Source organism: Mustela putorius, unplaced genomic scaffold, assembly GCF_011764305.1.
Source record: "Mustela putorius furo isolate JIRA1106 unplaced genomic scaffold, ASM1176430v1.1 tig00003853_pilon_pilon_pilon, whole genome shotgun sequence".
NCBI classification, from domain to species: domain Eukaryota; kingdom Metazoa; phylum Chordata; class Mammalia; order Carnivora; family Mustelidae; genus Mustela; species Mustela putorius.
In genome coordinates, this window is record NW_025422005.1 from 2,723,395 (window position 1) to 2,745,572 (window position 22,178).

The window sequence follows — 22,178 nt, forward strand, 5'->3', positions numbered from 1 at the left end:
CAGGATGTTCACAGATCAGATCTGGGCATGCACGTCTCAGAAGGGCCGCGGTATCGGCCAGATCTTAAAACAGGATGCGTAGTCCAGGGTGTCCACACGAAGTGGTGCAGGGGCCACGTGGCCTCCTGCGCACCATTTATCTGCTTCTCTGCATCCTAAGGCCTTGGGCTCCGCAGGCCCCGAGGGGCCCCTTTCAGGACCCTGGACAGACGAGAATTGCTCCCCTGGGTCTCTCGGCAGCACAGGTCTTCCTGAAGGCTACGTCCGCCCGAGGCTGCGTCTGGCTGTGGTTGGGAGTTGGACAGGTTTCCAGAGAGTGGGCGGCTTTTGTTCCATGACCTAGTTCCTTCCTTCACCTGGACGAGAGAACTGCGGTTTGTATATTCTGAGCAGTTCTTCCCTAGAGAGCAGCGTATCTGTGAAAGCAAACCCAGCTCCATCCCAAAGCCAAGGGCCGGGGCCAGGCCCAGGGACGGAGGCTGTGAGCTCGGAGCATGACGGGAGAAGGTCTGCAGGCAGTTGCGGGCATCTCCCAGGCAGCCTTTGTGCAGGACCAGGGCACACACGGCCTGCAGCCCAGCACATCTGTGCCGGATGCCCGAGAGCAGTTTACAGAAGCATTTGTCTTTACCTAAAAGAGCTCACAAGCCATCATCATAATAGAATTTAGTGCTGCATTCGTTTACTGTCATCCCCTCTACACACGTCACTTACTGTATAGGCACGGACGAGAAAACAAGTTCCCATTTATTCCAAATTACATTTGTTATTACTAAAGTTAAATGTTCGGGACAGCATTAGAAGGCTCAGCAAATTAATTCACAGTACATTGGAGGTTGCTAATCCAACTCGACAGATGCTTATCTTGGAAAAGATTTATGGTTCTTCATAATATAATCTGGTGCTAGATTAATTTGTTTAGCCAAACAAATTTAAAGGGGGGGGGGGGAAGGCGCGTGTTTGCTTTCAGTGCAGAGAGATGTTAATTCTGGGAAGTGATGCCGGATGCGGAGAAGAGACGCCAGCGGCCCTCAGCATCCAGGCCAAGGCAAGGCAAGACAGGAAGTGCTGAGATGACTCCTCTAACTGGGTGCGTCACAGCCCAGCTGATCCCACAAAAGCGACCCAAGTCACCGAGAGCCCTGATGGGAGCCCCATAAATTCCCCTTGTCCTAGCTGTCACCACACATAGACCTGGGTTCCCAATTCCTTGTGATGCACGACTTCTCACCCTTCTCAGATAGGATTAAAGCTGCAAGGGTGATCTTAGGGATCCCAGAGCAGTGGTCCAGGAGGCTGGGCGTGCCATACACACTTATAAGCCGCAGACTGCCTGCAAATCTGGGCTCTTCTGCAAGTAGCTGTCTGACCCTGGGAAGTTCTCTTCTCTCTTGGCTTCATTTTCTTCACCAGGAAAGTTAGAACTTAGAGACCACCCCATAAATGAAGTGATTGGGAAGTCTTGCCTAGTTTTAGTATGGTGGTTAAGGGTGTCTGCCTTCAAATCCCTGACTTCATCTTGTATTAGCTTTGTGAACTCAGGCAGCTTTCTTATCTTCTCTGTGCCTCAGTGGGAATTACATAATTAACCACCTTATAATGTTGCAAAGAGTAAGTGAGATAGTATGGACCAGGGGGTCAATGCCTGGTGCATAACTGCTGTTCATTACATGTTTACTGTGGTTAATACAGTGATGATGATGGTAGTAATAATGATGATGGTGATGGTGGTGATGTTGATGATGGTGCTGGTGCTGGTGATGATGGTGGTGATGATGATGATGGTGATGATGGTGGGTAATGATGCTGATACTTATGGTGATGTGATGATAGTGGTCATGATGGTGTTGATGGTGATGGTGATGATGTTGATGGTGATGATGGTGGTGATTTGATGATTATGGTGGTGCTGGTGATGATGATGATGGTGATGGTGCTGGTGATGATGGTGGTGATGATGATGATGGTGATGATGGTGGGTAATGATGCTGATACTTATGGTGATGTGATGATAGTGGTCATGATGGTGTTGATGGTGATGATGATGGTGGTGATGATGGTAGTAATGATGTGATGATGTTGATGGTGATGATGGTGGGTAATGATGCTGATGCTTATAGTGATGTGTTGATAGTGGTGATGATGGTGATGATGGTGTTGATAGTGATGGAGATGATGATGATTTTGGGGATGATGGGGATGATGATGGTGATGATGTTGATGGTGATGATGGTGGTGATGGTGATGGTTATGGTGGTGCTGGTGATGATGATGATGGTGCTGGTGCTGGTGATGATGGTGGTGATGATGATGATGGTGATGATGGTGGTGGTGATGATGATGGTGATGATGGTGCTGGTGATGATGGTGGTGATGATGATGATGGTGATGATGGTGAGTAATGATGCTGATGCTTATGGTGATGTGATGATAGTGGTGATGATGGTGTTGATGGTGATGATAGTGATGGAGATGATGATGATGATGGGGATGATGATGGTGATGGTGCTGGCAATGATGGTGATGATGGTGATGGTGGTGATGATAGTGGTGATGATGGTGTTGATGGTGATGATAATGGTGGTGGTGGTGATGGTGGTGATGATGGTGGCGATGATGATGATGATGGTGGTGATGTTGATGGTTATGGTGGTGATGATGGTGGTGATGATGGTGGGTAATGATGCTGATACTTATGGTGATGTGATGATAGTGGTGATAATGTGTTGATGGTGATGATAATGGTGGTGGTGATGATGGTGATGACGGTGATAGTGATGATAAGAATGATTGTTGTCCTTGTGATGATTTGCTACCACTAGCAGCTGCTACATTTCCTGTTCCATCGTGGGGTCATTTGATGAGGTCATTTGATGAGATCATCTGATGACGTCCCACATCCTCATCCCTGACCTTGGTGCTCTTTGCGGAGGTAGAGGTGGCACTAGCTAGGAACTACTTGGGATGGAAAATCACCTGGCTCAGGTTCACTGAGGCATTGAGCTCCAGCCTCACATGGTGCTGGCAGAGGGTGAGTGTCAGATGGGACAGGAGTTCACTCGAGGTCGAGAAAAGAGGACTCCCCACAGTGAAGCACCATCTTCCTGGGACAGCTCTCTTGCTGGTCATGTTCTGAGTGTGGAATCACAAAGTCTCCTGGGAGAAAAACACAAAGTCATTTCCTGGGCTTTAATCTTAAAACTCGTAAAGGGAGCTGTGGGGAATTCAAGGCAGCTGATTTCAGTGATTGTGTTTGCCCACTGCGGATCTCCTAGGCTGTGGGTGCATGGCATACAGCTAGTGCTCAGTAAAGATTTCTGGGACCCGATGTTCTTAGACTTTCCCTCTTGCCCCTGGACCCTGAGATTCTCCAGCCTGCTCAGGTACCTCTGATGCTTTCCTCAACTGTCCATGTTCCTAGCTTTCGAAGGTTTGCCACCAAGGAGGGGCTTTGAAGCCCTGTAGGGTCTCTGTTAATGGCCATTCATGGTGGGTTCCCATTTGGATCAATCATGTATTCGTGACACCCAGCAGCTCGAGGAGGGCTCCGAGGTCATCCCCGTCCTGCCTGGTAATTTTTACATTGGGATGCACTCAGGCGTTTCCAAGGATGATTTCCAAGTTGCTTTGTCTTTGTCACCAGGGGGCCTTCACTGTCCTTTAGGTGTGTCCCACTGCAAGCAGGAGGGACAGGCTGGTGTCCTCTTCTCTCACACCAATGATCAGCTGAACTGAGCAGCACAGCAACCTCGGGAGCACGTCTCATGTGGGGAAATATTTTCAAAATGCTGGGATAGAGGTGGAAGGGAGTTAGGAGCAGCTGTGACAGCTCCTCTCCTCTTTAAGGCTCGATGGCGGGTTAAATGCTGAGCCCCTTTTAATTAACTTGCTGGGTGTTTGCTACCAGGGAAGTGAATCCATCCCTAATTTAAAGATATTTGAAGCAAATGACTCATGAACTTCAAAAGTTTTGAATGACTTAATTGGGATAAGAGCATCCACGAACAAATGAGCATTTGGAGCTTGCTAAACAACCCGCCCTCTGTGGCTGGCAGGGCTGGGCTTTAGGACATTGGAGAGGATGCACCTGGATTCCCCTGGTGACCGGTTGTGGCACGGGTGGGAGGGCGCACGTCTGTCCACAGCCCTGTGCACCACCCAACCTCCCAGGGCGCCGCTCTGCTTTTGCTGAGCAAAGCTATGTTCACACCAAGTGGATAACTGAGCTCTGACGCGTTTGAGCCAGCCTCGAAGCCTTCTGGAGACGACCCTGCCACCGGCTCACCTTTGCTTCCCTTCCACGTGTTCCTTGCCCCAGTGTTTTGCATCTAGCACTTCTTACACTTCTTATTTCCACCAGAACCGCCTCCTCCCCCTGAGAGCAAGTCAGGGGTCAGGAAGCTTCCTTAGTTCTTGCGGGATCGCGATGCCTGTCCTGGTGCCCTTTCTCTGTTTCCCTTTTGCCCAGCGCTCAGGAGCTGCAGGAAGGGGCCTGAACTGAGGAGACATGCGTCTCCTCTAAGGCGCTGGGCGGAGTTGCTGGCCATGCAGGTGTCGGGGGAGGGGGCTGCAGGCGACCCCCGCCCCCCACCCCTGCAGAAGGTACCTCCCTGATATCCGGCGCTTCACCAAACGCCGGATGGATAACGGACGCGTTTGATATACGGTGGATTGAATTTATGGTTTTCATCCACTCGCAGGGGAATGATTCTAAGCGTAGAGATTAAATATTAGACAGAACATTATTTTTAGAATTATTTGACGATGTGAAGAGGACTGGTTTCAGAATTTCTAGCATCTGATCTGTTGTGCCCTGGCTGTCTTTCCAAGGGGTTTAAAATCTATCTGGGAAAGTCAGACAGGTAAGGACACGGCGCCGTCACGAGAGAGAAGCGACAGTTAAGGACGGGAGCGGAAATGTCAGAAAACTCCAGCTTGGGCGGCCGCACCGGGACTCTAAAAACCCCGTAAAAGGAGGAGGGGCCGGTCCCAGGGGGAACGGGCCCTGCCAGGCTTTCCGGAGAGTGAAGGAGGCTGGTCCTGACTGACGGGGAGGGTGTGTACGGACAGAGCACCGGGGAGGGCAGAGCACACTAAGCACTCTGGGCACCAGAAGCCCGGAGGCCTGCCTGGTGGAGGGCATCGGAGTAAGTGGCCAGGGACACAGTCTCCTCACGTCTAGAAAGACAGGAGGAAAATCCCTTGAGGCCCCCGAAGGTCCATAAGAAGGTTCGAGGCTCAGTGTTCCTTCTGCACACAGCTAGGAAAACGGCCTGCCCTGCCCTTTCGTCATCAGTGGAAGGAGAAGGCTGGCGGGCTCTGGCCCTCCCCTCCCTCCTGGCACCGCTCCAGGCAGGAGGGCAGCGGCTCCCGTGCACAGCGAGCTCAGGGCTCGGTGGCACAGGCAGCCGCGGCCAGGATTTCTGAGCTGCCAGGTGGGGGAGAGACGTCACCTTCCCAACTACCCCCACCCAGGAGCAGCCCTGCGTGGCGGGTGTCCGATGTGCAAAGGCCCCACATGCGTACACCTGCTGGGAGAGGCCTTGCCCTCAGCCCCGGCGCGGGTGGGTTCCAGCCCCTGGGTGGCCGCCCAGTTCCTGAGGCTCAGCCAGGATCACAGGCAGACACGCGACGGTTGTGCCGTATGATCAGACGGGAAGACAAGGCCTCCGGTCTTGGCTTCCCATGTGGTTCGGTGAATCTCTGCCTTGGATTGGAGTCTGTTGCTTGGAGGGGATGGTCAGCAGCACCCGAGGAGGACGTTTCTCTTCCAGAACCTTCTGTCAGCAGCGGGGATGCCCCGTCTGTCTCCGGAGCAGAGGCGGAGGTGTCTGCCAAGCTGACCGAGGATGGGACATGGGGCGGTGAAGCCGGTGCTGCAGCGTTGGGGGCGGGGAGCCCCTGCCCTGACCCAGGCGTGACCCAGGCCCTGGCTGCCCCCCGTCCCCGGCTGGTGGTGTGCCCATGCTGTGCCCTGTGACCTCAGGGAGTGCCGGCTTCCTTGACAGCAGACTGGGAAACCGTTTCCACCTCGCGGGGTGGTTTTGAGGCATGGCTGAGCTCACCTGCGCAGAAAGCTCAGCATACAAGGGCGTGTCAGAGGCCCTGGGCACGTGCATGCCCCCTCGCTCTGCCTCGGGGAGGGAAGGGCACTTGTGCTGGGCAAGCAGGACCCCTGTGTCCTTCAGCCTCCCCTGATGGGGCCGGGGTGAGCACATGCAGGTGCCTGGATTTCTCTGCCCCAGAAGGATGCACCAGTCAGACCCATCCAGGAAACCCTCTGCAAAAGCCCTGTAACCCTCCAGGTCAGCAGCCCCACGTGTGCCCTGCGCGGGCACCACGTCCAGGGGCCCGGCCCGGGGGAGGGCTGTCCTCTGGAGTGCTGGTCAGCGTGTCCTCTGCCAGGGGCCGGCCAGCTTCTCTGCAGACTGTCCCTTTGAGTGACCTGTGGCCAGACTCGAGCTTCACTCTTTGTGTTCTCAAAACTGCCCTTGGAAGGTGGTGGGGCTGACACTCAGGGAGGCTCAGCCTCTTGGGAGTCGAGGAGGTGGGCGGGGGACCTTTCTGTGACTCTGAGGGTCCGCCACCCCCAACACCCCTGTTGCCTGAAGCGTCCGGGGATTCTGAGTGGGACCTAAATCCAAGAAGAAGTTCTTGGCCCAGGTGTGAGATCCAGTGAAGAAGGAACCTTTTAGAAGCTCCACGGAGTCCTGTCCATCAGCAGAGCTCAGGGCAGGTGGGTGGAAACGTTGGATGCCCCCCGGCCCCTGTGCGGTTTCCCATGCTGAACAGAAAGATGTGGATGTGTCCTGGGGCCAGAGGAAGAGCCACACCGGGGTCCCCTTCCCGGTTCCCATCCCTGCCAGGAGACGTTGTCTATGGGGTGGGCCAGGAAGAAAGGCTAAGAAGCTCGGGCCAGCTTCCCGCCATCCCCTTCGACTGACGTGAGTGCCTCGTTTTGGAGAAACTATAACTGTCCTCCAGACTCATCTAATGCCCTCGGTGCGACCGAGAGGAAACGGACATGAACGTGTGATCAAAGCTGCCGCCTGCGCACGGCTTCACCGGAAGGCGTGGCGAGGTGGTCGGAGGCTCAGCCCCTGCCCCGTGCGGCTTCATCAGGAACCCCAGGGCAACACGCGCTACGACAGGGGTGCCGTCTGAGCGTGGGGGGCAGCTGGCTTTTGGAAAATGGTGAACAACTCCCGGCAACATTTGGGACCAAAATAATCCAGCCTCCTTTCGATCTACATGGTGGTGGTGTTCTTGGAAACTTTGGTGCTTATTAAAACCATGCAAAAAATACTCTGGGTCTGTACGTGCAACAGAAGGAGGCTCGCTGGGCTCGGAGCATTTATAGCAGGAGCGAGCAGAAGGATGCCGGGAGTCACGCAGAACGGAGGGCCGGCCGTGGGTGAGCACGTCTGTCCTGTACACTGTGGGGCAGGGAGCGTCCTGTCCCTACGCAAATAACGTCAGTCATTGTGACAACCAAGAACGTCCCCCACGCTCCTGGATGCCCCTGCCCCACGAGAAGCCCTGTTCTCGCCCTGGACATTCCAGAGGCAAGAGGCAGCCTCCCACGCCGGAGACAGGTGGCCTTACCCCCGGCCGCATGCTGCCCAGAAAGGACCAGCTTCCATCTGTCCCCGGGCGTCCTGGCTGGGGGCTGGAAACACCAGGCGTTTGACCCCTCCCAGTCTGCGGGACCGGGGAGGGTCTTTCCTACCTCTTCCAGCTGGGGGTGATGGCAGGTGTCCCTCGGCTCCTGGCCGCACCCCAGCCTCTGCCTCTGTGCTCACACGGCCTATCCCCTCCGTGTCGGTGTCTCCCCGCTTCTTAGGAGCACACTGGCCATTGCCTCGGGCCCAGGCTGAGAACCCGGGATGGCCTCATCTTGAGATCCTTCATATCATCACGTCTGCAAAGTGCCTGCTTCTAAATAAGGTCACACTCGCAAGGCCTGGGGTTTAGGACCAAGTCGTAGCTGTTCCTTGGAGCTGCCGTTCGGTCTGGGAGGGGTGGGGGGCCGGCATCACCCCCACTGCCTGGGAGTCGGCAGCCCCTTCAGATTTTCTCCGAAAGCTGGGAGCACTGTGGACCCTTCACCTGCCCGTCCTGCTGGAGCAGAAGGTGAGCCTGGAGAGGGCATGGCCCAGCCTCACCCACCCACCCTTCGTGAGGCCTGGGAGCCACTGGGGCTTGGAGAAAACACCACTTGCATTCATCAAAAACGCTTTGTATCTGTTGAGCCTCAGAGACAGGTCAGAGCTGAAAATGTCTGGCCTCCGGGTCGCCCCCGGGCCCTGAAGATCCGTCCTTCACTCATGTGCGTGTCCACCAGAACCGTTTCCTGAGCACCTACGGTGTGCAGGCCGTGCGCTTGCATCAGAAGACGACCGTGGTCCCTGTCCCCTCCAGGGGCAGCAGACGGACAGAGACACAGCCAGGACACGAGCAAGGCCACCCCAGGTGTGGGGCACGGTGCCTGCGGCTGGGGCGGGGAGCTGGTCTCGAGCTGAGATCGGTAGGTAGGAGGAGGGGGTCGAGGAGGAAGAGCGGCAGCCGCAGCCAAGGGGGCGGGAGTGGGACAAGCGACAGGGGCTGTGGTGTGGCGGGCCACGGGGCTGGGGCCAGGGGAGGTCCGGGGTTGGGCTGGGCGTGGAGGCCGTCGTGGGGGCTCCGGGTTTTAGTCTGAGGCGGGGAGGGATGAGCAGAGACTGGGCTGACCTGGTGAACCCCCCGGGAGCCCTGCAGGTCTGAAAGGACAGAGCTGGGGGGAGACCAGGTTGGGGGCGGGGGCATGAGGGTGCCTGGGACTGGCTGAGAACTCGGTGGGTGGCAGGAGGGAAAGACAACAATCTGGAAGGCCTCCTAAGTGTCTGGTCTGAGCAGCCCGTGCCTTCGACGTGGGTGGCGCCTGTCCTGAGCGGGGGTCGGCGTGGATGGGAGAGGGCAGCCGGCAGCCCCGTGGGCCCGGCTTCGCTGCAGTGGCCGCACCAGCTGTCCAAGGGGACACCCGTGGGCCCCCTCGGACTTGCATGTTTGCAGCCGGGGAAAGGTCTGGCCTGCGGTGGAGACCCCAGAGCCGTTGGGGTCTGGGTGGTGTCAGAGGTCCTGTGGCTAATTGAGATCACCTGGAGAGAGTGTAGATGGTGTGCGAGGGGGACAGGGACAGAGGACAGAGGACAGAGCCCCAGCGTGTCCTGAAGCACAAGGAAGCGTGCCCAGGGAGGAGGGGTGCGGAGGGCGGGACCTGGGAATCCTCAGAAAGCACCTCCCAGAGGAGGGGAGGCGGGAGAGAGGAAGGGGAAGGAGGAAGAGGGAGCCGACGGGAGGGAGGGAGGAGTGGGACGGGGAACGGGGAGGGCCTGGTCCTGGTCAGGGCTCCGAGGACACAAGAGGGATGAGTACGGAGGCGACCATCACCTTTGTCCCCACGGAGGTGCAGGCGTGCAGGCGTGGCGAGAAGGCCCGCCGGGTGTGCGGCGGGACCGGAGGCGGGACCGGAGGCGAGACCCTGGAGGCTGTGCAGGACCCTTTGCTGCCGCCCTCGCCCTCGAGGGAGCAGGCGGGCTTGCCCGTCCGTGTGAAGGGTCCCGGGCAGGATGAACGCGGTGCGGGCTGGACGCGAGCGAGGGCCTCGAGGGCCTCGTGCGGAACACCAGCGGCCCCGGCTGGCTGCGGGACGGCCCACGCCCGCCCGCCCAGCTGAGCTCCACGCAGGACGGGCTTGGCTTGTGGAGGGAGCAGGAGGCGGGGAGGAGAAGGCGGCCTTTCTGGGAACCCCGCTTTCCTGGCACCAGACGTTTCCCCTTCCACTCAGGAGCTCCTTGTGAGCTGGAGGCGATCGTGCCCCTGAGGGACAGCGCGGAGGGGCCCTGCCCTGCAGGTGGGGACAGGCCATAGATGCGGGTGAGGGCGTGTGAGCAGGGCCTGACCGGTGGGAAGGGGAGGAGGAGGGCCCGGGCGTGCGGGACATGCACAGAGGCCTCCTGGCATGGGGGAGCTGGATGTGGACGGGCAGAAGGAGGTGGTGGGGCTGGAGCCAGTGTGGGGGCCGCGGAGGTCCCGGCCAAGGGCAGGAGCTGTGTGTGTCCCCAAGGGCACATAGAAGCTGTGGGAAGGCCCGCCCCGAACGTGCAAGCCCGCTCTGTCCCCGCTGGCTCTGGCCATGCTCCAGGCCTCACGGAAGGCCCCTCATCTGGAGAGGGAGGCTGGCATCCTCACCGGGTCGTGCCACGGGCCAGTGGTTTGGAAGAACACCTCCCGACGCCAGCCTGCGCCTAGTCCCCTCCCCCGGGAGCCGGACCTCACCGGATGCACCGAGCATCGCCGGGCGTCTCAGCCTTCGGTCCGCCCCTTCCCAGGGGCAGCAGAGGCCTCTCCTCCTTCAGAGCCCCCGGGAGGCCGTGGGGACGACACCCGCCACCGTCTCTCACCCGAACCAAGGCCGGCCTTGCCCCTGGCAGACACCGAGACCCAGACTTGGAAATGCGGCTCCGGCTTTCCTGGGAGGGCATGTTCCGTCTGCCTCCGTGGGGACACGTGTGGCCGGTTAGGGTCTACGGGCCCCAGACCCAGACCCAGGCAGCTGGCACTGCCCCCAGAGCTCAGGTCAGCGGTCAGCTGCCTGCTCTCAGCAGGCCTGGGCAGGGCCTCCCGGCTGGCGGACGGCTGACACGCCAGGGGAGCAGGGCCAGAAGCCACGCAGTGTCGGGGTACAGGTCACCTCAGGCACCTCAGCAGGCACTCCGCTCTGCCCTGCCATTGTTCCAGATTTCCACGGAGCAGGGGACAGTGTGGGGCGCAGAGCCACGACGGGGGGCAAGGGCGGGGAGACAGGAGGTCTCGCATTTGGCATAAAGTCCTGAAGATTCATGCCCCACCGTCGTCCGGGCCACCCCCACTCTCGAGTCTTCCAACTGTACTGTCTTCTAGGGGCCGTTCGTCACTGTCCAGAGCACTTAAGCTCCCGGTCCCTGCCCCAAGGTGGAGAGGCACCGCGCTGGCTCCTGCGTTGAGAAACGGGCAGTGGGAGGGCCGACGGGAGGGGGCCTCTCTGTCTCTCCGGAGCGTCCGGGAGGCCTCTCCTTGGCCATGTTCATGCTCTCCCCTCAGCCGGAGTGGCCACCGCCCCCTCCTCCTTCTGATGCTCACACCTCCAGGGCCCCCTGAATTCTTCCTCCCCATGTCCTGGCATTTGCTCTGACTCTGGTCATTTTATCCCCGCTTGCCTGGACGTCTGTCCTGCCCCCCTCCCCCAGGACCAAGAGCGGCGCATACCGGCTGCGTGCTCAGCACTTTCCCTGGGTGACCACCCAGCCCGGGAGCTCCTTGGGGGGGCAGAAGCAACCCTCCTGCGCCCAGGGCCCACATCCCCCGCGCCCCCGGCTCCTGGCCCACAGCTGCCTCGCGCTGCTTCTCTGAACAAAATGCACTTCCGGGCAAATGTGTTCATCGGGGCGAGACACGCCAGGTCTTCGACGTTTGGTGAGAGGGAGAGAGGGAGAGACAGGGCAGTAACGCCCTGGGCCTTTGAAAGTCGCCCGAGCTTAGGCCGTGAGAAGGCGCCGCTGTCCTGTTCAGAGCCCCACGCTCTGGTGTCGCGGTACCTGCCCACCGGGGCTCACCGCCCACGTCCGCCGCCACACACGCATTCCGGCGCCTCCAGACTGGGCAGGGCAGCGTGTCTCGGGGAAGAGAATGATGTTCCTGCCGGCCATCCCCGCACGCTGGCAGCCGCGGCTTCCGGCCCAGGCTAATGGGTCCCCTGCAGCTGGGGTGCCGGCTGCGGTGGGGTGTCCCACCCAGGGGCGAGTTCCTCTTCGGCAGGGCTCTAGGGACCAGATGGGCCGGGGCAGCTCCCCACTAGCAGCAGCGCGGAGGGATGTCTTTTCTGTGGCACAGCCGTGCGCGTCGAGAGAGAAGGCTCTGGTGACCCTTTCCGTTCTCCGGAGGACGCAAGTCCCGCTGGCTTGGGGCCGCGCCCATATGACCCTGTGTATCCTGGCTTCCTCCTTAAGAGGGCATTTGGGTCCTGCAGGGGACACAGTTCAGTCCACGGTCCTGGGTGGAGAGAAAACACACTGCCGTGTGCGTGAGGGTGAAGAGAAGTGGGGCAGGCCGTGGAACCCCGTGGTGGACGCTGAGGAGGACTTGCTGTGTGCATGTGGGGTGCACGGCCCCGGGGCTGCGTCGGGAGCTCACAGCACGCAGGGCTGACGTGTGTCCTGCCCATCCCCATTCAGGGTTTCGCCTCCCCGTTTGGTGGGGAAGCGCCTCCCCAGAAGCCAGGAGGGGCTGGCGGTCTGCTTCCCGGAGCTCAGTGGGGCTGGTCCGTGGGGTGGGTGCTGGCTGGCGTGGCAGGTTGGGAGCCACGGGGGGTTCCTGGTGGACCGTCTGGTTGGGGGAAGCGGTCAGATTCCGTGTTTCCAAAGGTGCGTTTCAAAGGCTCGGTCAGCGCTGCTTCCCTTCCGTGATGGTGAGGGAAGATGGACGAGACGCCCAGCGGCCTCCCCGGCGTGTTCATCTCCGCATCCCCTGGGGCCGGGGTCGGGGACACTTCCTGAGAAGGGCTCCCGGCGCCCCTACCCCCAGAGCCGTCTACACAGCATGGCCTGGGACAGCGGGCCGCACCACGCTGAGCCCCTGCTCGGACCTGGGGTCCCTGCAGCTCTGGGGACACTGGCCGCCCTGTGGACGTGCCGATGTGACATGACAGTGCTCTATCCCTCTGGGCCCCGAGCCATCCTGCCTGGGTGACCAGCTGGCCCAGGTATACTAAGGTGTTCTCAGGGCTCCCGCATGCGTCACCCCCGTGGTCCTCCGTCCCCTGGCTGAGCAAACTCATGGCTCTCTTACTCATTGTCTCTGGCACAGCACACAGCAGGGACTCTCTGGTCGCTCCCCACCCTGGCCTGTCTGCCCCTGACTCTCACCCACCTTTTGGCAGGTGCTTCTGTGGGATCTTTGTGCCTGGAGCATGGACAGGGCCTGTGACTTGCTTCCAACCAGTAGAATAGGGCAAAGCAGACAGGTGACATTGTCCTCTGGTCACCTTCCATCCTACGGAATCCACAGACTCACGAGGGATGCTCTCATGCTGACCAGGACAGAGCAGCTGCCGTGTGCTGGGGCAGCCTTGGAGAGGCCCACAGGCCAGGGGACTGCAGGCAGCCTCCGGGAGCTGAGGACGGGCCCCAGCAGTGGCCCACAAGAAGCCATCTCTCTCAGTCCCATGGCCGCGAAGAAAAAGAATCTGGAATGAGCTTGTGAGCAGGCCCCTCCCTTGTTGGGCTTCCAGATGAGAACACAGCCCAGCCATGGGAGATGCCAGGAGCCTCAGATGGCAGAGATCTCAGGCACCCAGGGTCTCTGAGACCCCAAGCACAGGACCCAGCGAGGCCAGAGTGGGGCTACTGATCTCCAGAAACTGACTACATCAAGAGGTCGGCACCTCTGAGCTTGTCGTCACTGGCCGCTCAGGGTAGATGACCATTACCGCCGGGAGGCCAGTTTGTGTCAACAAGCAGGTTTGAACGAGTGTGAGGTTGGTCACGGGGGATGGGTCCAGGTGGGCAGTCAGACCCTCGCCTTCCTTCACTGGCCAGCGTGGAGAGAAGCTCCAACCTCTGGAAGCTTCTGTTTGGGGCACGGACAGTGAAGCCTGGGAGCCAGGGACCTCCTCCTCCTCTGACCCAGCCCCCCGGAGGCTCTGTTGTCAGTCCCCCTAGGAACCAACCTCGCTGGACATGTCACCAAACATGTGGGCTCTCAGGCTGGCCCTCCAGCCCTGGCTGCAGACCCCCTGCTGGTCTTCCCGTAGCGCCAACGTGTGCAGAGCCCTCCATACTCTTCCTCAGAGCGTGGGCTAGCACGGGGCCCACAGCTGCACCGTGTCCTGGGAAGGATCATTGAAAGGAATCACACACCCACTCCAGAGATGGGTCGTTGATAACAGACTCAGCTGCTCGGCTTCCCACCCTACAGAGCACCCGCCGAGAACGAGTAAACCACAGCCCGGCTCCCCGCCTGGATAGGGACAGGCCCTCCCTAGCCTTGTGGCAGGAGGGCAGGTCAGAGTGGGAACGACCCTCGACGGGGTGTGTGTCCCCACGGGTGTCGCTCTACTCACCCGGACGCCATGGCTGTCCAGCCTCGGGGTCCTGCCCGGGCCCTCGGGGAAGCACACGGGGCACGCTCAGGACCCTCCCGGACAGTGGTGTCTTTTGGCTCCTGGTCTCTGTGTCCCCCTCGCGATGACCTGCTCGCCCCGTGCTCGCCCTGTGCTCGCGCCTGTGTGCTGAGTCCCAGTGTGGTACCCCGGAGTGTCACAGGAGCTTAGTAAGAGCTCCGTGCGGTGGAGGGGCGGGGGTGGTCCTTCTGTGCAGGGACCTCGGAGTCTCTGTGGGGCTGAACAAGCAATACTTACTGTCCCCGTCCTGGGGCCTGAAGGTCCAAGAGGAGCTCTTCTGAGGCCGTGGGGCAGAATCCACTCCAGGCATCTCCTCCCCTTGCCTCAGGGCTCCCGGGCTTGTGGACGGCCGTCCCCTCCCTGTGTCCCCACGTGGTGCTCCCTATGCGCGTGCTTGTGTCCAAGTTTCCCCTTCCCATGGGTCACAGTCGGTCGGGGCCTCCCTGATGACCTCACTTGAACTTAACGACCCCCGTAAAGACCCACTTCCCAAGTCAAGCCCCATTCTGAGGTCTGGGGGGCTCAGAATTCAACACCGCTCTGAAGCAGGCCATGGCTCAACTCTTAACAAGTGCCCTCAGACTTAGGGCCCGGCCAGATAACCCGGGATAGCGGATCGGGAGACCGTCAGTCACATCTGCAGAGTCACATCTGTTTCCAAATACAGACTCTCCACAGGGTCTGTGCGGCATGACGTTAGCATCTTCGGGGGGGACAGAGTTCAACCCTGGGAGCACCCCCCTTCCTTCTGCACCCTACTGCCAACAAAACACAGCTCTTCTGGCTCGTCTCTGAGCAAAGACATTGTGTCACCAGGCGGTGCCCTCCCATGGGCCCCGAAAGAGCAGAGCCTGAGCCTGGGCACGGAGGGGTTCTTCTCCCTCAAGAGGAGTTTCTGGAATTTTCCCTGACCACACGTGGATCATTTAAGGTCTTATCTGAGGTGGAGATGTGGGGCAGGGGAGGCAAGCCGCTGCTGTGTCTGTGGCAGAGGTTTCTTGTAAAGTTTGATGTTATTGTTCACTTTGGCTTCGGGGAGAAAAATGACTCACGAGACCCTGAAAGGCAATGCAGACAGCAGCTCGGCAGGGCTGTTCCAGAAGCCGGCGGCACACTGAGCCGGATGCCGGGAGAGAAGGAGGCGCAGGTGGGCGGCGGGGAGGTGCTTACCTCCCTCTTGATCTTGTCTCATTTTTACAAGAAAAGCAAAAGCATAAGCTTCTGCTTCTGCTGGATTTGCCGACCGTGTGGATCGGTTTCTGCCATCTTTCCGCTCACTCAGACCTCGGGAACATTGTGACCCCTCCGTGCTCCGCTGCCAGGGGTGGCACCACAGAACCCAAGGCCTGCCTTTCAGGCCAGCGTCCAGGGGAGACACATCTCCCCTGGGGGAAAGCACCGGCTCTTTCTATCCTTTGGCACTGAGCCTGCGGCTGCTGGGCTGGGGCAGCCAGTTCCCCAGGGAGACAAGCATTTCTTGCACACCTGTGGTGCAGCCAGGAGTTGGGCACCCAGAGCTGCACAAGGAGGGAAAAAAAACCTCTCGAACAACTCTTGACACTCATCTTAATGCTCTCCTGTATTCAGTGCTTGAGCAGCTGGATCAAACCTTGCCTGCATCCCTAATTCCCCTCTAAGCAGAAACCATGTCACTTCTCCCCTGCGAATCTTCTCTTGGTCTCACCCAGATTCAACTCCCAAAATTAAAAGGCGATCGACATTGCAAAAGCTTTTACCCTGAGAACATCTTATTGCTTGCTTGTATTTTTTTTTTTTAAGTAACTGAAGAGCTGCCATGCTTTGACTCCTTTCAGACTCTTCTGTCTCTGAGCCCTGCTACAGGCCCCCCCTTTGCATGAGGAGATCAAAGCATCCTTTTGTTCATGTTAAATAGATACAATTTTATTTGTTAATTGTACTCCCATGAAAATGGTGGGAGTGCGCAGAGCCAAGCAAAGCAAAGCGTAGGATGGGGTCGGCTGGCAGGGGCCGTGGGGCGGGGGCCGGTCAGCCTGCGGGGAAGGCATCCATCTGGTCAGCTGTGAACAAGTCAGACTTGTGGGGACAGCTTGAGAAGGAAGAAGCAGAAGGTGACTTACGGAGGCCCCGGTGGAGAGGCCCCATTCTGACTTGGGTGCTGTTTGCCCAGAGGCGGGAGGGTGAGAAGCTCTGGGACACAGGCGGGGACCCTCGCACGGTGGCCTCTTGGCCTGACGGTTTCTAGACAGAAGCCAAAGCCACACCAGGCTCCTGGGAGGATGCCCTCGACCCCCTTCGTCCCTGGTTCCGTCTGTCGGGGGAGGCTAGGGACCCGTCACCCGCAGTGCTCCGTCCCCCAGTACCCTTCTTAGAGACCAGGGTGCCTCCCCTCCGATGGCGACAGGGGGGTGGGGCCCAGAGCCAACTTTGGAGCGACAGCAGGGTGTCCTTCGGACAGAGAGGCTCCAGCAGGAGGGGGGTGAACATAAGCGTGCCTCCCCCGCCCCGGCCTGCGAGCACTTCCACAGGCCTCTGAGGGTCCAGAGACAAGTCCTCTGCTGCCCTCCACACCCCACTCCCACTCAGAGAGCCCCTAACACATGGGGAGGGCAGGTAACTGCCTTCCCTGGAGAGCCTGAGGAGGCTTGTGGGTGGTGGTAGGACCCCAGGGTCTGAGCGGACTGAGAAAACCACGCAGGTCTGGGAGCAGCACAGAGGTGCTAGGGACAAGGGTATGCACCCCTGCCCTATGGTTCTGCCCCATCCGGGCCTCGTCAGCCCCCCGAGAGACCTGGGGCCAGCTTCTGTCGCGTCTGTAATGTGGGGTGACCCTTGGCACACAGATCAGGGAACTTTCACCTAGGGAATCTTTGTGGGATTTCCCAGCCCCTGGCCATGGGGCGCCCCTCCCCAGTCTTTTCTCTTCATTCCTGTTAAGGCCGGGAGACAGCAGGGCCCCCCAGACTTGGCTCAGCGTTTCAGTGGATTTACTGTTTATAGGAACAGTACGCTCTCTGCACGCTCCCTGAAGCTCGGATCACACAAGGGAAATATGGGTCTGCACTTGCCCCAGGCCCCACCTGCCCTGAGAATCATCATCTCCAAACCCCGGGTCTGGAAGCAGTTTCCACAGGAAGGAGAAGCTGCCAGGAGAGTCCCGTAGGCTCGCTCGTCTGCTCCGTCCTTCATTCATCCAACCAAGGAAAATCGACCCGTGCCCAGCCCTGTGCTGGCAGCTACGGCCTCCTGGCCCCTCCTTGTCGCCGAGACACGTCCAGCGGGAGCCAGATGCAGCCGGACAGCGGCCTTCCCCGCTCCTAGCCCCTCTGATGCCTGCATGGGACATCCCCGTGGGTGCGCCTCAGGGGGAAGGTCCAGGGCGCCCTGACCCCCCCCTGCCCCGCCCAGGACAAGCCCCGTCCCCCTCGGGTGGCAGGGGCAGGAGGAGGCCACTGTGACTTGTGCTCTTTCCCAGAGACCAGAGAAAATTCTGGCATTCTGATCTGCCCACACGCTGGCGTGTGTCAGAGCCAGAAATAGAACACGGAAGATTCTTGCTCTGATTTCTGTGCTCATAATTCTAGGGCAAGATGCCCTTACGAAATGTGGATCAAAGATCTGGTGGGGGAGAGCGCAGGAGCGGTTCACGCGAGGTCTGCACAGTGGGAGCAGGGCCGGGCCGCGCTCCAGTTAGCCGCGTCCGTGGGTGGTCACGTCCCGCGCCTGGACTTGGATCAGCCCCGGAAAGACGGGAGTGGTTTGCAGACGTCCCCTTGGGTCACGGCAGCTCCGATCCAAATGCAGCCCACGGAGCTCCTGAGCCCCAAGACCTGTTCTGGGTGGAGGGAAAAGGCGGCTGCTCAGAGGCTGCATTCTTAGAAGGAGCACTGTCCCCCGAGCCCAGCAGAACAGAGGGCGGTCGGGTTTGTGATTCCTGCCTGCCTGTGGGCGGTTACCTCGGCCGGCGGCGTACTCCCCACAAGCCCGGTTCATGCACGCATGCAACGCTTCTGGGAGACTGGAACAGTGTCCTGTTCAGCACTGGCAGAAGCAGAAGCACAGAGAGGTTAAGTGATTTGCCAAGGTCACACAGCCGGTAAAGGGTAGGACTGCGATTTGAGCCTGGCTTCGAGGGTGTCACTGTAACGTGCTTCTCTGCCTGGGCCTTATCTTATTGAGTCCTGGCCACAGCTCCTTGGGGTGTCTAGTATATATATATGTATTTTTCAATTATTTTACACATGAGGAAGTAGAGAACAGGAGAGATTAAGGTGCCTGAGCACCTGTGTTGGGGCAGAAGTGGCTCCCCAGGCACAGTGTTCCCAGCTCCCCGAGGGAGCGCACCCTGAAGCCTGGAGCGCGCCCCCGGGAAGTCCTGTGCCCCCCGCTCCCACCCACACCTGTCTGGTGTCCCTCACTCCCGCTCACAGCTTCTGCTGCTCCCCAGGGTCGCCCGCCCTGGGAGATCGGGGACCCTGCTTAAAGCTTCTGATGCGAAGGGGGCAGAAATAATGTGAGAAGCAGGAAAACCACCTGCACCCCGACATCACGGCACCCCCAAGTCAGCTTTGGGAAACACCGTCTCTTCCCAGCAGCCTGGGGACGCAGCGGGACATCCGACATTAGCTCGCATGGGTGACCTTGCCACACGCCATCTCAGACCACGCTCGACTTGGGGGAATGAGCCCCGGGGGTGATGCTGGGTGCTGTGTGAGCCGAGGTCGTGGGTGTTGTCAGACGGGAAAGAAGGCAGCTCGAAGAGAGCCGCTGACGGCGGCCGGGCAACTTTGTGCCTTCCTTCTGTACACAGCTTCCGAGGCCCGGGGCTGTCCTCTGCGTCCAAGGCTGTGACAGCCTCACACGTGGCCTCCCGGGGTCCTCCTCGTCCTCTGCTCTGCAGTCAAGTCAGCCCTGCTCCTTCCCGCAGGCCGGCCTCCCCTGCCCTGCTCCAGACCCTCCCCCCCAAACAGCCCCCCCCCCCGATGCAAATCATCCCGAAGCACCTGCGGCCAGAAGGAGGCCCTTCCTTCCCTCGAGCTCCTGACGAGCTGCAGGTTCCAGGTCAGCCGTGTGCCCGGGGTGCAGGCGGGGGGACTTTCTACCCTTGGGGTATGCACAGCTCCGGCCCCCCCCCCCCCGGGTCCCTCCCTGGTGTCCGAGGGCAGGCTCTTGTGGTGGAATGAGGCCTGGAGGTTCGTCCTGGGCTGGTTGGTGGGTTTGCTCCGGTCAGGTCATCCTGAGAAGGACAGGATAAGCCTGCCAGACCCCAGGTGGCGTGCACTGGGCAATTAGGGATTATTGCCCGTTTTTGCACAGTTGGAAGGAAACAGGGTTATTCTAAGTTGTTTCTTGAGCGGAGCTTACCCCCCTCCTCCCGGTAGTTCCTGCTGGAGTGGTAGAGGGAGCACCTCTGAGACTCAGGGGCTCTCATCGGAGCCCAGGCCTGGCGGGGAGCGGCGGCTGGAAGGCAGAGCCCCAGGGTGGGCCGTGGGGAGCTCTGCTGCTCCTCGCCACTGCAGGGCACCCTGGCCGACCCTGCCTCTCCTCCGGGCAGCTTCTCATGTCTTGTTACGGGAACGGAGCCATAGTGATCCCCTGGCAGGGGTGGGGTAGGAGGGGTGCACACCCTTCTGTCATGAGATGCACAGGGATATGGCCGTCGGTTTGGGTGTGCTGCGGGAGGGAGTCAGGCTAGGGTGCGGGGTCCTGGCCTTCTAGGGACCGTGTCCATGGGCTTGGGCGTAACCAGGGAAACACCAGCTGCCTGGTTGTGCCCAAGGGCCCAGGGGAGCTGAGCTGGGGACTAGGAGTCAGGCCCCATTTGGGTTCTGGCGGGAACCCACAGCGCAGCATCCCAGAGCTGGCTGGGCTCCGGCCGCCTGCGGGGTCCACACCCAGGGAGACGAGAGCCTTTCCCCGGTGCCGAGGGCAGAGTCCGCTCAGTCCTGAAGCTTTGCTTCTTTCCTCACCCAATCCTTGTGATGTGGGTACGTGCTGTTGGTCAGCAGTCCGGAGGAAGAGCCTAGCGGGCAGCCTAGAACCCGGCCCCCGGGGCAGCATGTGGGGGCGGGGCCTGAGGAGGCCTCTGTAGTGTGTCTGAGCGTGCACGGGGGCCGTGTGCACGGGGGGTTGTGTGCACGGGGCAGCAGAGAAGAGGGAGGTGTGAGGGGGTGGTAAGAGCCAGCACAGCGGGTGGTTCTGAGGCATCTAGAGACCAGGAGAAGCCTCCGGAAGGTCTGAGCTGGGGAGAGACCGGGTCTGATTGCTGCTCTCAGGGGTTTTGCCGGCTGCTGTATTTCAAAGCAGCGGGGCCCAGGGCAGCCTGCTGGGATCCAGAGGGGAAGATGGGCAGGACCCGCACACAGCCCTGTGACTCCGGAGGGTCTACCGTGATGGAGGCCCGGGGGAAGGACAGGGAGGACGCTGAGGTCCCGCCGAGCCGTGGGCTCGTGAAGTGGGGCCCACCTCAGTGTTCAGATGCGTCCGGGAACAGAGCTGAGACGTGGGGAGGCCACGGCTGTCTGTTCCCCTCGCTCACAGGGGGCCAGACTCCCCTCTTCACCAGCATCCTGGTACCACCCAGATCTGAATGACCGAGGGCGCTGGCGAGGCAGGCCGTGCTGGGCCGCGGGGTCCGCCAGCTCAGGAGCCGGTCCGCGCAGCCCCCGCCGCGGGGCACAGCCTAGAGCCCGGTTCCGGGAGCGCATCTGCGATGGGGTCCCCACGCTTCGGTGTCTCCCTGCGAGCAGGTGAGCCCGGGGTCTCGCTGCTGCCTTCTCGAGCTTTCTGGGGAAATAAGTCAAAAAGTTAATTTGATTTTGAACAGATTCTTAAATCAACTCCCAGGAGGCAGAGACCGATTTGCATTCGGTCTTTTCTGACTTAGTCATCTTGGCTGGTATTTCACACGGTTCTTGGTATTTTTCATGTTCTCTTGCTGCACAGACATGACCCTTACCGCGTTTTCTTTTATTTAAAGACGCCATCTGAGAGACAGGAGGAGGCAACAGACTCTGAGTTGCTCTGTGTTGCTTGTTCTTGGGGTTTGTTTTGTTTTGTTTTTTCATTTTTCCATTTTCCTTTGTGTGTGGAAGTGGCTTATGCATCAGCCCTTGACCCTGACCCTGACCTGCGTATTTAGGCAGATGCACGTTTCCTTCTGCTCCACAGCCAGAGTCTGGGCTATCTTCCTGGGTGTCTGGCTTCCCAGTGGCTCCTGAGGGTAGGGGTCCCCCGCCGCACAACCCCCATGCCAGGGCCCCCAGCCCCGACCCTTGAGAGGGCTTCCAGGCCAGCCCCCAGCCCTGCGGGCATCCCCGTGCAGCTCCCAGACCCTCGTCTTTGCCCAAAAGAACGGGACGCAGGGACTCAAACGTACGTGTCCGCCCGTCGACACATCATCCTTCACCACCCCTGAAACGTGGAAGCGGCCCACGTGCTGGTCGCCGGATGAATGCATAAACCAAATGCGGCAGAGCCACATGATAGACTATCACTCAGTCTTTAAATCCAAACCAACCAAACAAAAAACAAAGAAAGGAAGGCGACTCTGCCTCCCCCTGTAGCACGCAGGAGCCGTGAGGACAGGACGCTGGGCAGGGTGAATGGCCACAGAAGGACCGATACCGTGGGAGTCCGCCCCGCTGGGGTCTCTAGAGGAGGCAGTCCGTGCAGACGGGCAGGAGAAGGCACGTGGGCACCTAGGGGCCGGGGAAGGGGTGGGCCGTGCGTGTTTAACGGGGTCAGAGCCTTGGGCGTGCAGGATGAGGAGAGATCTGAGGGTGAGAACAGTGCCCCCAAAATGGTCCAGGATAGACTCCACGTGATGTGTATGTTTTATCACAATTTTCTCAAATTAAGGGGGAAAAAAGCTCTGGCAGAGCTCTGTGCAGTGTAAGGCCCGGGGGTGTCTCGCTTCCGGCCCGTCCTTTGTCCGCAGGAGGAAGCATCTGAGCAGAGACTCTCCAGGGGTCCCCACGGCCGAGGAGCGTCACCTGCAGGC

General features: G+C 59.8%; 1 protein-coding gene across 1 annotated transcript in view; it reads left to right on the forward strand.

Annotated features, from left to right (window-relative positions):
- AJAP1 (adherens junctions associated protein 1) overlaps positions 1-22,178 on the forward strand; it is a 102,940-nt gene that overhangs the window by 54,664 nt on the left and 26,098 nt on the right. The window lies entirely within an intron of this gene.